This window comes from Protopterus annectens, chromosome 5.part1 (genome assembly GCF_019279795.1).
Source record: "Protopterus annectens isolate FY-2018-M chromosome 5.part1, PAN1.0, whole genome shotgun sequence".
Classification (NCBI taxonomy): domain Eukaryota; kingdom Metazoa; phylum Chordata; order Ceratodontiformes; family Protopteridae; genus Protopterus; species Protopterus annectens.
In genome coordinates, this window is record NC_056736.1 from 270,191,323 (window position 1) to 270,207,405 (window position 16,083).

Below are 16,083 nucleotides of genomic sequence, written 5' to 3' on the forward strand. Positions count from 1 at the left end.
CTATTGAACTTTCGTTCAATAGTCCTAGATCCATATATATATATATATATGTATATATATATATATATATATATATATATATATATATATATATATATATATATATATAGTGTGGTGTGTTCAAGTATGTATATATGTGTGTCTGAATTGTTTCATAGATATATATATATATATATATATATATATAGAGAGAGAGAGAGAGAGATAGAGATGTATAAAATTACAGTGCAGCTCAAAATGGCAATGCATTATATTCCTATACAAAACAATGCTTCAAGAAGATAACTTATAGAAAAAGTTTAAGATTATAGCTGAAAGTTTATGCAGAGAGTTATGATAAAAATGCACTGTTTCAGTGTAGAGTTAGCTGTTGGAATAATACAGAGGATATATTCCAGTACGTAATCACAGACAGATATTGCTGTGTTACAAAAGGGTCATTTTCTTATTCTTTGGGTCTGTCCCCAAAAAGCTCCTTTGTGTACTATAAAACAGCAGGTGTACTTAGGAAAGTCAATGAAACTGTGGCATGCCTTTGCTGATTTTGTAGACTCCAACATGTGATTTTAACTGGCTGTCATGTTTGTCTCATTTCGTCTTGTTCAGCTTTGACCTCTGTATGACCCTTCATAGTGTTTGCATTATTAATAGTATTATTAGAAATGTTTTCACTGCACTTCAATAATATATGCAAATAAGGAAATTATGACAAAGTGCAAATATGAAATGATTTTTAATGTTAATGGTGATATTATAAGTTTATGGTGATAGCAGACTATGAGTTTTTGCCGCAAAATGTATTATACTAAAGTAAACCTGTTCTTTAATTTGGTGAGAGTGGCTCGATTTTATTGTACATAAAAGCAATACAGTAAAGATGTTTATGACTTTGTGATCTATATATAGAAGGTTGGTACTCTGTAAATCCACTGCATTCAAGACTAAGATGATGATGCTGAACGCCATTCAGAAACTTATGATCTCCATGGTAATGGGCTATCATTAAAATAAAATATGAAATATAACATGTAAATGGCATTGCCATTGACATCCTTAGGCCCAACAATTTCAACATATCATGTAACAACTGCATCAATTCATACTTAAATGAATGGCTTCTGTATAATTAAGTTGGTAATGCTGAAATCTAAGGAATTAGGGGGCAATTATGGAACACTCCTTTTTCATAAAGCACTCTGCATGTCTCATAATACAAGTCCCTTCTGTCCGTCTTCCACTGCTTTGTTTTCAGTGTTTCCTGCACTATGGTTCAACTGATTCTTTGATTCATCCTTCTTGTAATTCCAAGGTACCCGTAGTCATAAAACTGCTACCACCTGGCACTTCTAAATACGAAACCTTACTGAAAGCAGTTCTCATGCTTCAGATAGATGCTCTTGAAATGGCTGTATTTTTCCACAGACATGCCTGAAACTTAATCATGCATAAACATAACAGTACAAGCAGCACAATGCACTGCACTAAGGAAACAGTGAAGAATTATTTGTAATATGTCATAGTTTTCTCCATGAACTCACACTTGCTTTTAGAATGCTATCATTTGGAATGTTTCAACAGGGATTTGTGGGACATGTTTTCATGCTAAGAACAGTTTAGCATGAACACAGAAAAATAGCATGAACACAGAAAAATATCTTCACCCAGTTTCATTTCTGAGTGCCTCAGGTCTAATGATGTCCATTCACAGCCCGTCAAAAAAAAAAAAAAAACAGGTCTGATCATTACTGATCTACAGTGAGATTTTATAAAGTCATACCGCCTAGCATCGCATTTCAGGACAATTTATTATGTATTTATTTTACATAGATTTTGGTTAGAGGCAATATAATAAAATAGTTAAGCTGCCATTCTGTAAAAGCTGCTGCTCTGGTTTAGAACAGTATTAGATTCTTCTTTATACAGTGTTGCCATATTTCTGGGTTCCCCTTGAGAAATGTTCATATTAGACACATCCAGAGGACCTTCCTGTCAACAAAATGATAAATAATATGTATTTTGATCAGGAAAAGTATACTGCAACTCAAACCAGTTTTATTATTTAAAGAAGTGTGCAACTACAGCTCTTTTCAACAGCCATTTCTCATCAGTACCCTTATTTTTACATTTTATTATGATGGCCTTCAGGGGCATGATTTTGTTATCAAGAGAAGCTAACTTGTGATTAACCTTGCTTCCAGGTGCCTCCTATACTACAGATTCATTGCATTGTTTTACTGGAAGCAAGCATATTGTACTCTTAGCTAGCAGGTCTTTTTAAGTGCATTGCACATCACTGAATAATATTTGGATACAGTAAAACAAAAAAAGCTTACTATTTTTTTCTGTATTACATAAATAAGCTGTGGCACCAAATCTTAGACACAGGATATACAAGTGGCATTATCCTAAAGTAGACATCATTCAAGGAGAGGAATATGGCACTAAGTTCATATTCTAGCCTCATTTCCGAACTTCTAAGATGAGACTCCATTGAGCAAGATCTTTTCATATGGGTGCTACTCTGTGAAGAACATTTTTGCATGCTTTTAACTGTAGTGTTTTCACATGCAATGGCAACTCAGCAAAGGCAAGATTTCCGAACTGCTGTGCCACATGAAGGCTTGCTGGACAGTAGCTTGCAAAAAGCATGTGTTCTAATCTCAGAGCAAGGAACAATAGATGGAAATTACATTTAGCAGGTTTAGGGAGTCAAAGAAATAGAATTTAGTTCTCGCCTGTTTTTGGGCATTTGTTTAGGTACTTACCTACTGTATCACTTCAGTGTGGAGGAATGCAGGCACCATAATAACAGGTTAAGGAAAGGCTAAGAAATGCTGCACAAACACAGATTCAGGAAAATTTTGAGAGCAATTACTGGCCAGTAGTGGTCAGCAACAGCTTGTATACTTGAGTTGTGATTAATGATCCCCTAACATTACACTTGTCATGTACATCATTCAGTCATCTATGCCACTGCAGTTGTACCACTCTGCATAAGGCATTCACTGTCAATGTGAAGAGCCTAGAAAAAAATGATAATCAACTGTTGTAGCTTACACTTTGTATGCAAGCAGTCAGACTTAAGTCTGGGCTGCTGATACTATTAACCACGATATACAACAGTTTTGATATGTTAAACCTGGAGATGAGTGGTAGAGTTAGGGGAGCTGACCTTTGTATAGTCTGTGACAGCATTATATGAAGTCTAGTGATAAGAGCAGTAGTGACAGGTGAGTCTCTTAGGTGGTTATGCTGCAGCAGGAGATACTACAATTGTGTCCACCATTGCCATTTTTCCAAATTATGGATGTGTTAGCACAAAGGGTTCACAAGTATTTGGAGAACTGAAGGAAATAGGAAGAAACACAGTTTTAATCTTTTTTTCAGATTATTGCATGCTCTTACTGTTGAGTCTGATGAATATTCTGTCAAGCATGATAAGATATTCTGAGGGATTTGCATTGAAGGTAGAGTCGAGGTTTCATCCACAAAAGCGAGTAGAGTTACCTACAGTGAAAAAACAGGCTGTCAGAGTTTGAAGGGAAGGCTAGGCTAGGCATTAGAGAATGAAGGTGTTTTCAGCTGCAAGGAGGATCTTCTTCCTCTTATTTCAACTTTTCCCAGTTAGGAGTCACCACAGTGGATCACCTGTCTGCTCATGATTGGCAGTGGAGTTTCACGGTGTCAAGTTGCCAGCCAACCTTCCACGGAAGACATGCATATGCACGCACTCATACATAGGGCCAATTTAGAGTGCCCAATCCACCTACAGCATGTCTTTGGGATGTGTGAGAAAACTGGAGTACCTGGAGGAAACCCACATGATCAAGGGAGGACGTGCAGACTCCTCACGGGAGGCACCCCAGCCAAGGATTGAACCAGAGAACCTTTTGCTGTGAGGGGGCAATGTTAACTGCTGCACCACCACGACCACCCTTCTTGGATGTCAGACCACTGGAAGGAATTGCTTTACAGGAAGCAGAAAATAAAGGGGAGGGGTATCACAGGTCAGGTAAGCAAAAGATAGCAGATTTCAGTGAAGCATAAGATAGGCCTTATTTGTAAAGGACTGACATGCATGTATTTAATGACCAGTGACAATTAACAATAGTTTGAATCCACAGCCTTTCTCTGGCACAAAAGAAAAAAATCTCTTCCACTTTGCAATGGACAATTTCCTTGTGTTTGATTTCCTAGTCGCCTTTAAGAGTAGCAAGCGCATCCTTGGAAAACGTGCTAAATGGGATAAATCATTTAAAGCTGCCAAGCTTTAGAATCTTCAGACTGGGTTGTATAAGTGAACCCTTGTTTTGAGCCAAGAGGTCCACATGCTGAGGTAGTGGAACAGGCTCTACCCTTACAACTGTTTTCTAGAGAATCGCAAAAGTCTTACTTCTGACATACCCCACCTGTAGACGAAATCCGGAAATACAGCAATTTTCACCATCCATTTGTAATGGCCTGTCTCTATTCATCTTAGTCAATCTGCCCAGATATTCTCCAGAAATAAGATGTAAAATGACCTGGGTGTCAAGACCGAATCCTCCTGGGTCATGTCTCAGGTCTCTGCAACCTGCACAAGAAGCAAAAGGTGATTTCCCATACCTGTTGATATGTGTGACACCTGCACTCTGTGGTATATGCAATATTCCTAGCTGCCACATTCACTTGAAGACTTTTGTAGCTAAAATTACATACTTTATTTTTTTCCTCTACTCCTTTCTTCAGATTCCTTGAAATGTCAGTTTCTCTAAGTGGGCACCCTAGTTACTGTGAGGTATCTATGGCAAGTCCCTGCACCTGCCTTGTGATGGGGCCCTCCATGATGAGAGTCATCTGTTTTCACCATGACAGCTCTTTTTTGATGCAAGACATTAGGGGCATGGGGCACTCCAACTAGTACGCAAGTTAACACAATCAACAGGTACCACTGCAGGTTTCTCATGTGAATTCTTGACAGGGTGACCATATGCTCCGGAGTACTTAGGAAATCCCAAGCATTAATCAAATTTGGCTGCATTACAGTGGTGAAACAGGAGTCAGCGATAGCACCTTCTGTGAAATGAGTAATATCCCATTGACTGGTATAGTGTACAAGGGTTCCCAGAAACTGGACTTGTTAGAAAGCAATCAACTTATTTGAACAGGTATAAGGAAGAGTTTCAGGTATGGAATTTGGACAGATCAATCTAGGTCTCCTCTCAGGAAGTGGCTGAATCAAGCAGTTATCTACGAAGAGGTAAACATGTAAGTACCTGGGCCCCGCAATATGAAAATAGCAAGGAGGATACTGGGAAAAAATCAGTTACAGCAGTTATAACAAAAGATCCATTACAGCAGGAGAAGCGAAAAGGTAGATGGAAGCACTGGAGCTGGGGGGTGTGAAACTAAGATGGTAAGGTTTACAGCACTGACACTTTTTAGAGACATATAAAAATAAGACAACTTGCTCAAAAGAATTTGCAAGAATTCAAACATAACAATGGAAATTGCTTTTTTTTTCACACTAATGAAGAAAAAGTAGTTGATTCAGTGAATCTTAAAATACAACAGTATCAGAGAGAAGACTGTAACTCACTGTTTTCAAGAAATTCAGCAAGCAAAAAAGATAGGTCTAAATGTGTCACGTGATTTAGTATGCTTAGTATAATAAAGTGTTCTTAAATTTATTACACCCAGGGGAGGCTCTTGCTATAGGACTGTGGGACTGCAGCCCTCCCACCTGTAAAATGGGTCCCCCACCTGTAAAATGGATAAAATAAATTCCCCATTCCCCCCAACGTAGAACATATTAAAATAAAAATTCTTGGACACCGCGCATGCATGCTTAGTTCCTGACTGCTGTGTTAGGCAGACTAGAACTCCAAGCATGTATGGTCAGGCATTTCTGAGCTCCAGACTGCTCTGTTAGGCAGTCCAGATAGGGAAGGCAGGAAACTATGTCCTTCCAGCCCAGAGGTCTGTGTGGTGACGACCGCACAATCCGGAAGATCACCGGACTGTATCGCCCACAGGCTGGACCAACAGCAGGAGGCTCCAGCCTCCTCACATCTCGCAGGAAACCCAACAGCATGTGCAGGCCATTATGGAAGACCGATCGGGCTGCAAGATCGCTGAGGAGGACATAGCTGAGTACAGAGACAGGTAGGGTGTTTATGGAGGATAGAGGATCTTGTGTGTGTGTGTGTGTGTGTGTGTGTGTGTGTGTGTGTGTGTGTGTGTGTGTGTGTGTGTGTGTGTGTGTGTGTGTGTGTGTGTGTGTGTGTGTGTGTGTGTGTGTGTGTGTGTGTGTGAAATGCCCCAGTTGCTTCATGGTGGTGGGTAGAGAATAAGGCTTGAACCCTGTACCTTGGGCCCAAATGACAAAAGCCTGAATTCCCTACCCACCACCATTTGTAAAAGATTTGCAGATTTTTGCTTCATATTTGTTCTGTTCCTCATAAAATCTGTGCTTTCTGTATTTTATGTTATTTAACATAGCCAGTAGTGCAGTGGTAGCAGTGTTGCCTAACAGCTACGGGTTGTCTGGTTTGATTCTTGGCTGGGGTGCCTTCTGTGTGGAGTCTGCATGTCCTCCCTGTGTTTGTGTGGGCTTGCTCTGGTGTCCTCAGTGTATATTTGTTCCTATTTTTTTGGACTGTATTTCTCCATTATTGGTTTTGTTCAGGTGTTTTGTGCTAAGATGTTGACAGCTATGGTGAGAACTGAATTCACTAAATGGTAGCCATTCAAGTTTCAGTTTTCCTTTCTTTCATTAAAAGTAGATAATTTGGCAGAGTGGTATGTTGCTCTGGCTGTTTTGCACAGTGTCCTGGGTTCAATACTTGGCAGTGAAATGTATGGTTGTAACACAGCATTTTATTCTAGCAACTTTCCAACATTATACAAGCAATGTTTCAAATGTGTCCCTGGTTTTTGGGCTTTTGCCCCCCCCCAAATAAATTTTGGCTTTTTCCAGATTTCTTGTGCTGCAAAGTTCAGAGATAAGGCTGAGTGTCGAGTAGATTTTACAAGGAGCTGAGAGCTACAGGAGAACAAAAGTTTAGTGCTGCTTATGCTCAGCCTGCTTGCATTGTAAATAGCACAACAGGTAGTGTACTTGCTTTTGATGCAGAAGGCTGTGGGTTCTACTCCCACAGTAGGTAGATCCATTGCTGATACTGTACTCTGTTGTAAAGGGGATGGATGCTGCAGTCCACTTCGGCGGAGATACCTAGTAACTATGAAACTGTTATCAGTTTGCCATCCATTCCCTATTGTGATATTACTAGCATTATCATTTTTTTAATGCAACATAGGCAATTTATTCCTCAAGGGCAATAGGCACTTTATTTGTAGATGAAACAATGACATATAAAGTTGTTTGCTAGCAGTAACCTCTTCATTAGTTAACAGATGTCTTTAATGTGGAATTATTTAGATGACTTTTACTTCTTCAGAGATCATGCGTGTTTACTGATACTGGTGGACAGTAGAAGTTTGAGTAGACTTTTATGATGGAAATGTTCTGAATTGGGCAGTTTTGTCATTATTGGTGCATGCATTTTGTTTCATTGTTTACTGGAAAAATGTTCAAAACAATAAATTTAAAATGTCCTCTAACAACTGTACTGTATTGTACAAGGAATATCATTTAATACAGTCAGGAAGGTGCATCAAATAGCATGTGCATGTTTCGTGTTCAAGGGGCCTATGATTTGAAAACAGCCCAAAATTAATCTTTATCTGCCACTGGCAAAATGTATTTTCTTTGAATGTGGGTTTCAATGCTGTTTCAATTAATGTGAGTTTCAAGGGCAGAGAAGTTTTAATGCTAAGTCTATTTTCATTGTGAGACTGCATTGCTTTGTTTAGCAGATATCTATTGGGGTTTATGCTGTAAAATATAAAATAAAACTTTCAAATGAAATCCATATCATCGCAGAAGTAAAGCAGTATGCACATTACAGTGTTTAAGGCAAATGGGGCGAAATAACCAAGGAATGGGACATTGGAATGGCTGTAGGGGGGACGCTCCATTCAACCATGATTTTGTGAGGGGTGGAGGGCAGCAAACTCAGACAGCCCCGGCTGAACTATATCTCTCATCTGTCCAGAATTTTGCAGAATTAATAGATTTTTGCTTCTTATTTTTGGTTTGTTCCTCATAAAATTTGTGGTTTTCTGCCAAATCATTTAGGAATGAAGTCACTAAATAATGACAGACATTGAGTTTCAGACGTCATAACCTTCAGAAAAATGAATGCTAAAGCAAGACCTGTTATTCTATCAACTGTCTTTTTAGTACTGTTTGTATGTTCCCCCAATATATTTGGCCTTAACCAAATTTACTGCATTAAGAGGTTGAGAGGTATGTGCAAATAAATCGCTTTATAGAATTAGGAATATCCAAACCTCTTAACTGTCTCCAATTTTGGCTCAAAATGTTGCTCTCCCCCTAATAATCCCTCTGCAAAATGTCAATTTTGAAAGAAAATGTGGAGGGTTTACAATTATAAATAACTGTAATGATCAGAGTTATAGATTACTTTTATTTCAGAAATGCATGTAGATGCCCTTATTTTGTCAGCTGCTCAAGTTAACAGTACTAATTTTAAAAAGGTGTCCCTTCTTTGACAGGTTCCCAGCTGTATTGTGTGGCAATTTTATATTTTTGCATAACATATTTGGTCTGTTTTTCATAAAAATTGTGGTTTTCTGGCAAATTATTAGCAAATCATTAAAGATTGAAGTTAGAAAATAATGGCAGACATTTGAGTTTCAGATTTCATACCCTTCAAAAATTCATACTAATGCAAGACCTACTACTATTCTATTATCTTTCTAAGTTTATAAGAGCAATATTTAAAAATTGTCTTTATTTTTGGGCCTGTGTCCCACTTCTGTGTGTGGCTTTGTCCAGATTTCTTGCTCTGAGGTTGAGAGGTATGTGTCAGAGCCATCGCCGTCAGCCAGAGACATTTCAAACTGTGGCCTACTTGTTGCACTCCACTCCCCATTGTAGTGGCTATGGATGTGTCCAAGCAAGGCAAGGAGCAGTTATGCAGTGTAAGTGTACAGAGTATTCCCCCATCCAAGGTAGACCCCAAGTACGACCGTGGCTTTTCATCTGTCCTTGATTTTGCAGAATGTTCTGGATTTCTGTCATATTTTTAAACTGATGATATATGCTTCCTATTATTCAGAAAATGCATGCTGTCACAGTGCCCTGTTGCTCTGTTTAAGTAGCAATGCTTTAATGACCATCAGGTAAGCTTGTCGGAGATTGTAAGATGCAAGTAAGCTTTAATAAGCATACTGTTAAAGAATTACTAACATTGAAAGCCTTTTCATTGTTGCCATGCAGAGAATATTTACATAACTAGATAACGTATAAGCCTTAGGTATTGAAATGCATATGACAGTATTTGTAATAAAGGACAGGATTACAGTATTTTCAGAAGCTTGTTACATTTTTTGGAGACTTGCAATTATCTTTGCAGGCTTTAACTGTAAACTAAACAGAATGCCAGTCTATCATGTGTGGTCCATAACTTGTGCAGTAATCCTTTAAGCAATTTACTTGAGCTTGTTTCTTGTTCGCTGTTCATTTTTTACTTTGATCATGTGTTCTCCATGAGCAAGTAGATAGTTGTCAGGCAGCAGGTCTTTTTTGGATAAGAAACATTTTTACAAGTGGAGGTATCACAGAGATTGCTACTTTCAGCATGTTACTTGGTAATTTTATAAAGCTGAATATAAATTATAATTAGAACTGCAGTGCAAGGAGAAGTGGTTTGAGCTGAGTGCTGCTTGTTTTTTTTTATATTTGATTTTGACTGGCAATCCAGTAATGTATTTAAAAAGCAGTTTATTTTTTCATGCCTCACAACCTTTGTGTTTCCATCTAGATATTAAGTAAGTTGTCATGTAGCCAATGCATTGAAATATTTTTTTTTCTACACTTCATTTTGTCTTGATTGGACTCTCGTAATGATGGTTTGGCACCCAGGGCAGCGTATTTAATTAAAGTTCCAGTTGTGGTTTTGAGCATAGCCCCACCCCTTTCTAGTTGGTCACACCCCTTCCCATTGGCTCCACCCATTCAGCTGTCTCCTGCAGTCCCCCTTTAATTTCAATTCACCAGCCGCCACTGACTACACCTGAAGAATCATGAATGCACAAAAGTGCTAGTGTATTTTTATTTTACTCTAATAACGTTCCGAGTTCTCTGCATGCTCTACTATAGCAATAACCCATGCCTGGGTGTGGGTAATGCTGGATTTACCCACAGTTGGCATGGTTTGGTCCCGAGAGCAAAGCCCGAGGGACCAAACAAAGCCAACCGTGGGTAAATACAGCATTACCCACACCCAGGCATGGGTTATTGCTATTATACCATGACATTATTTAAGAAAAGAAACTATTACTTTTCTTAAATAATGGCATAGTATAATGCCTGTTTACTGCCCTTCCACAGATGTCTGGCATCCGCGGCAGTTCTGATGTACTGCGCGCCTGCGCAGTACATCAGAGTTGTAAAAGCAATGGAGAAAGCAAGATCTCCGTTGCTTTTTTACTGTTTCGCTATGTTAAATGGGTTTAACATAGTGAGACAGCTTTAAAATAAGCAATGGAGATGTCCGTTGCTTATTTTAAAACTGTCTCGCTATGTTAAACCCATTTAACATAGCGAAACAGTAAAAGCAACGGAGATCTTGATTTCTCCGTTGCTTTTTTGTGTCTTATTCGCTATGTTAAATGGGTTTAGCATAGCGAGACAGCTTTAAAATAAGCAACAGAGATCTCCGTTGCTTATTTTAAAGCTGTCTCGCTATGTTAAACCCATTTAACATAGCGAGACAGTGTTTTAAAATTTGAGATATACTAATGGAAAAATTCGGCGACCGGACCTTTTTCCATTAGTATAACTCGATTTACAATGTGCACGCTGGCCAATCAGCGTGCACGTTTTGGGGGGGTCATGGTATAATATCAGATAATTTGTTTGCTGGATACTTTGGTTCTTTTTTCTTCTGAGTAGTTTAATCTCAAAGAGCTGTAATTTGGTTTGTTTACTTGTTTTAAAGAAATGTTAAGAATTCAGAAGTGAAATGTTGAATTTAAATTAATCACAGGTGCACAGTATGATATTATGTCTGAAGATAGTTTTGTGGCATGAAGCTGAAAGGCACTGAAGAAAGTGCTTTATGCACATTGTTGACTTATTCAGGATGTGAAATGTAGTGATTGGGACAAAATATACCGATGTGTATATAAACATAAAATGTACAAGTTCCTGATTTACATTGTAGATATCAAAGGTGTATATTTTCCTTAAATTTGGGTTATTTGGATTTGAGAAGTTAGGAATGGTAAAATAAATTCACAGTGAGAAGGCAAATAGTAAGTATGGTCAAGAAGAATCACACAAGTGATGGGACACCTCAGATACTGTGCTGAGTCATAGCAATGATATCATACATGACTACTGACTTATTTACAGAAGTGCACCTGATGTACAAATCAGTCTTGATGAGATGCCAGTAATCATCACAAAACAAAATTACAAACTCCCAGAGGTAGAAAAAGAGTAGGGACTGGAGTGAATGAAAAGCTCAGATGGCATTAAGAAACAATCTGAGTCATCATAATTAGTAAATATTATGTTTACTATAATAATGGCAGTGTAGATTCTTGCTTGAATTGATACATAATATATAATTAAATTGATTAAAAACAATATGGCTAATTTCTTACATTTGAAGAAGTGGTCTCAACATTGCCAAATGCTATGTTCTTCTAAGCAAGAGATGCAAAGCAGAATTTGTGGCAGATAGAGCTAGAAGAAGAAAGCTCCAAGTTGTGTACTTCTAATACATCATTAGGAAGGAACATGTTCCTTAGACTTCTGTTTGGCATTTCATCAGCACCAGACATGTTCCACAGAACTTTTACACAAGTAAGTGAGGTATAGGAAAGTGATATGAATATAAATGGTAACCTATAAGTGTGGGGACAGACATAAGAACATTATAATGAGAGAGGGAGTAACTGATATCGTTTTTAAATTGATTAAGGCAGCATACTTTCAAGTTAAATAAAACAAATATAAAATAAGAACAAGAAGTTTAAAATATATGAGTTGCATTAAGGAATCAAAGCAGGTATGACCACCTTCCCTTGCCTTGTGCATTCCATCATCCTGTGCTGAAAGCTGATCACCAATATCTACACCATTCATACAACTGTGGTATGCAAGCAGCATGGTAGGCAAGAAAATGTTGCTTTTTTTTAAACAAGAAACATTTTTATTGAATTATCGCTTATGATGTGGGCAATCATACATTTTTATAAATGAAAACAAACCATATTGACATCTTTTCAGTTGCCAACATTATACATCACATATAATCTTCTATATAGTCATTGTCACTCAAACATGACATAAGCTCATTTAATTCCTGCCTTCCCTTAAACCTTATTCCTTCACCAAAACATCATTCTGCATGTATTGTTCCCACAATTCCCATTTTTCTATGTAACTTGCTCCTAACGTTTTCTAAATATCCCACTTCCAGTTCTTTTATCTCTGTGCTATATTCTCAACGTCTAGTATGGGTGGTTTAGACTTTGATTTCCATTTTCTAGTTAAGTGCTTTTTGGCAGCCATCAAAATTAAATTCAGCAGGCCCTTACTATGTCTAGGCAATTCCAATTCTATATCACAGCTCAAAAATAATTTCCTTAGCTACACTAATTTCCTTACCTAGTATTTCTGACAGAGTATTCTGCAGGGGATTTTAAAGACTGCCAACTCATTACAGTGCCAAAAAATATGTTCCCAATTACCTTTTCTTCTCCATCACACCTCCAACATTTGCAATCTAAGGAAAAATTCGTTGAAGTCTGCTTAGGGCATAAAAAATACCAATGCAAACACTTTCAAGAAAAGATCCTAAATCTAGATTTTGTTGCATATTTAAGAACTTTACATATATCCTCCCATTGTTTCATTGTGTATAAAACTAAAGGGACTAAAACATTTTCACTGCTTGTATCTTGCTATCCATATTCATAAAGCAGAGCTTCCAGTTTCTCAGTTTTGTATTATATTTTGCTTGGTCTCTTCCCACATATGCTTAGCTGCCACAACAGAATCCTTTTTAATCCATACTCCAAAGTACATAATTTTATCATGGCCTCCTAAAGGCAAGAAAATCTTGTTATCAATTCAGTGTTACTCATTATATGTATGTGCATCATTTCAGTTATAGCTGTATAATTCTGTATAAATATCTGAAACAAAACCCTTCACACTAATGTTATCCTTTTCCTAGAATGTATCATGCTGAAGAAGCATATGGGCTTAGTTTTATCTGTATAACTCTGTAACAAAAGTTCACTGACATTGATGTAATTCTCATGCCACAATGTATCATCAGGGCCGCCTTTGGTCAACTGGTGCCCTAGGCAAAAGGCTCTACAGTGCCCCCCACACCAGTTGGTGCCCCCATCCTGGTCTATCTACACCATCCAGATTACTCGAAAAGCACCTCTGTTAGAATGGCACCCCAGGCAGCCACCTAGTTAGCCTATGCCTGAGGCCGGCTATGTGTACCATTCTGTGATATGCTAAACTGTGCACTTAAGCATGCTTGAAAAGGGTCCTATAACCACTTCACTTACCAAAGTAAACAGATAATATATATATATATATATATATATATATATATATATATATATATATATATATATATATATAATATAATATATATATATATATATATATATATTCTGTAGTACGGTTCTCTTTGTGTATATATATATATATATATATATATATATATATATATATATATATATATATATATATATAAACGCACACACACACACACACACACACACACACACACACACATATATATATATATATATATATATATATATATATATATATATATATATATATATATATAGTTACATGTTAAAAGATTGAACGTTTGAAACATCGAACTGCATATGGTCGAGACCATATGATCGATGTTTCAAAACATCAGTCTTTTAATATGTCTAAAAGTAAAAGAAAGAAATTAGTTAGAAGACTGTAATGCAGGGGGGCAAGCACTCCTGCACCCCCATGTGGGGGGCTGTGCCCCCCACCCCCCTACTTAAATATACCAACTCCGATATCGCGCTACAGAAGGGAATAGGAAAACTTCCAATTCCGCTCTGTCTTCTCAGTGTAGCGCAATCTCGAAGTTGGCATAGTTAAGTAGGGGGGGGTGCAGGGGGGCTTGCCCCCCTGCATTACAATCGTCTAACTAATTTCTTTCTTTTACTTTTAGACATGTTAAAAGATTGATGCTCGAAATTCAGTAACTCAAAATTATAAAGTCGAACCAACAAAAATCCCGAAACCCACAAGCACGAAAACAAAAAACCCCGAACATACAGAACACATACATCACACAACACACACACCATACAACCCACGTAAAATAAACTACAAGCCCTACACTACATGTACGCAGGGGGGCAAGCCCCCCTGCACCCCCCACACCCCCCTACTTATATATTCTAACTCTGAGATTGCACTAATACACACAAAAAAACCCCACCACACAGACATTTTAAATTGCCTTGCACACATACAAACACATCACACATACATAGACACATCCAACACTCACACTCATACTCCCACCTCCCTACCCTAACCCACATGCACAACTTACAAAACACACACATACACTCACTTACCTTCACTTCTGTAAAACATCCCAACTCACACACTTCCCATCCCGTAGCTGACAAGCATAAGCGCGAATTTGAGATATTTGAATTTGCACTTATGCAGATTCGCACTTCTGCATTTTTGACTTTACAGTCTCGAGTTACTGAATTTCGAGCATTCAATAATTCGGGATTGTGAAGGGGAACTATATATATATATATATATATATATATATATATATATATATATATATATATATTAATATATATAAATGCAGCAAACAGCACAATTAACAAAGCCAGGGCCAGCCGATATCTAGTCCTAGTATGCCTTCAGCACATGTATCAAATGCCGAACAAAAGCATAAATAAAAAATTCAGAGTAGTTCAAATGCTGAAAACAATTCCAATGACTCAGTTTAACAGCTTGCCAGCATTTCAATAGATGTGCATAAAGAACATGCTCCAAGATGAATAGCTATAAGTATAGACACATTTATTCAGCTTGCAGAAATAAAAACAATAAAACTGTAGAGGGATAAGTGCTTTCGGGTTACTCCAAACAACCCTTCTTCAGATCCATATAACTTGTGTCTCTCAAGTATCTGATTTTTAAAAAACTTTCAACCAATGAACAACTAGCTTCAATTAGACGTGTCATAGATGTCTCTTCAATCTTCACCCATTCAGGGCGGGTTTCATAGGGAAAGCTGTATTGAGCCCAGGTTTTTGATGTGTTCTCAGTTTCCCTATCCAAAGCATTTCTTCTTGTTCAAGTCTATTATTCACATCACCCCCTCTCTTTGAAATATATATATGTAAAGCTCTAAATACAAAGCTATGTCCTTCATTATATTATGTCTCATATGCTTAACCAAGGGATTTTTACAGTCTTTAAGTCTTTTATCACTGATGTGTTTGGACAGCCTCTCTTTCATCCGTCATATCGTTTTTCCGACATAGAAATTGTCGCATGCTAGGCAAGTGGCTAGGTATATGACATTCTTTGTAGTGCAATCTGCATAAAATTACTAACATACCTCTTTTTAGTAACTGGATGCTTGAAATAGCTGTCCATACATATATATCTGCACATGGTGCACCTTCTACATGGAAAAGTTCATTTTCTCCTTGCGATCGTGTGTGATTTCATTTCATTATCTTTACATAGTATTTGCTTTAAGTTCCTTGCATTTCTGAAACAAAACTTAGGTTCTTCTCCCAGGACCTCTTTACATTCTTCACTTGAGATAAGTATCCTCCAATTCCTTTTCACTATTTTACATACTTCTTCTGTGTCCGTTGTATGGGTAAGCACATTTTCACTTCTTTATACGGATACTTATTTTGATATATGTTCTTTTGTTT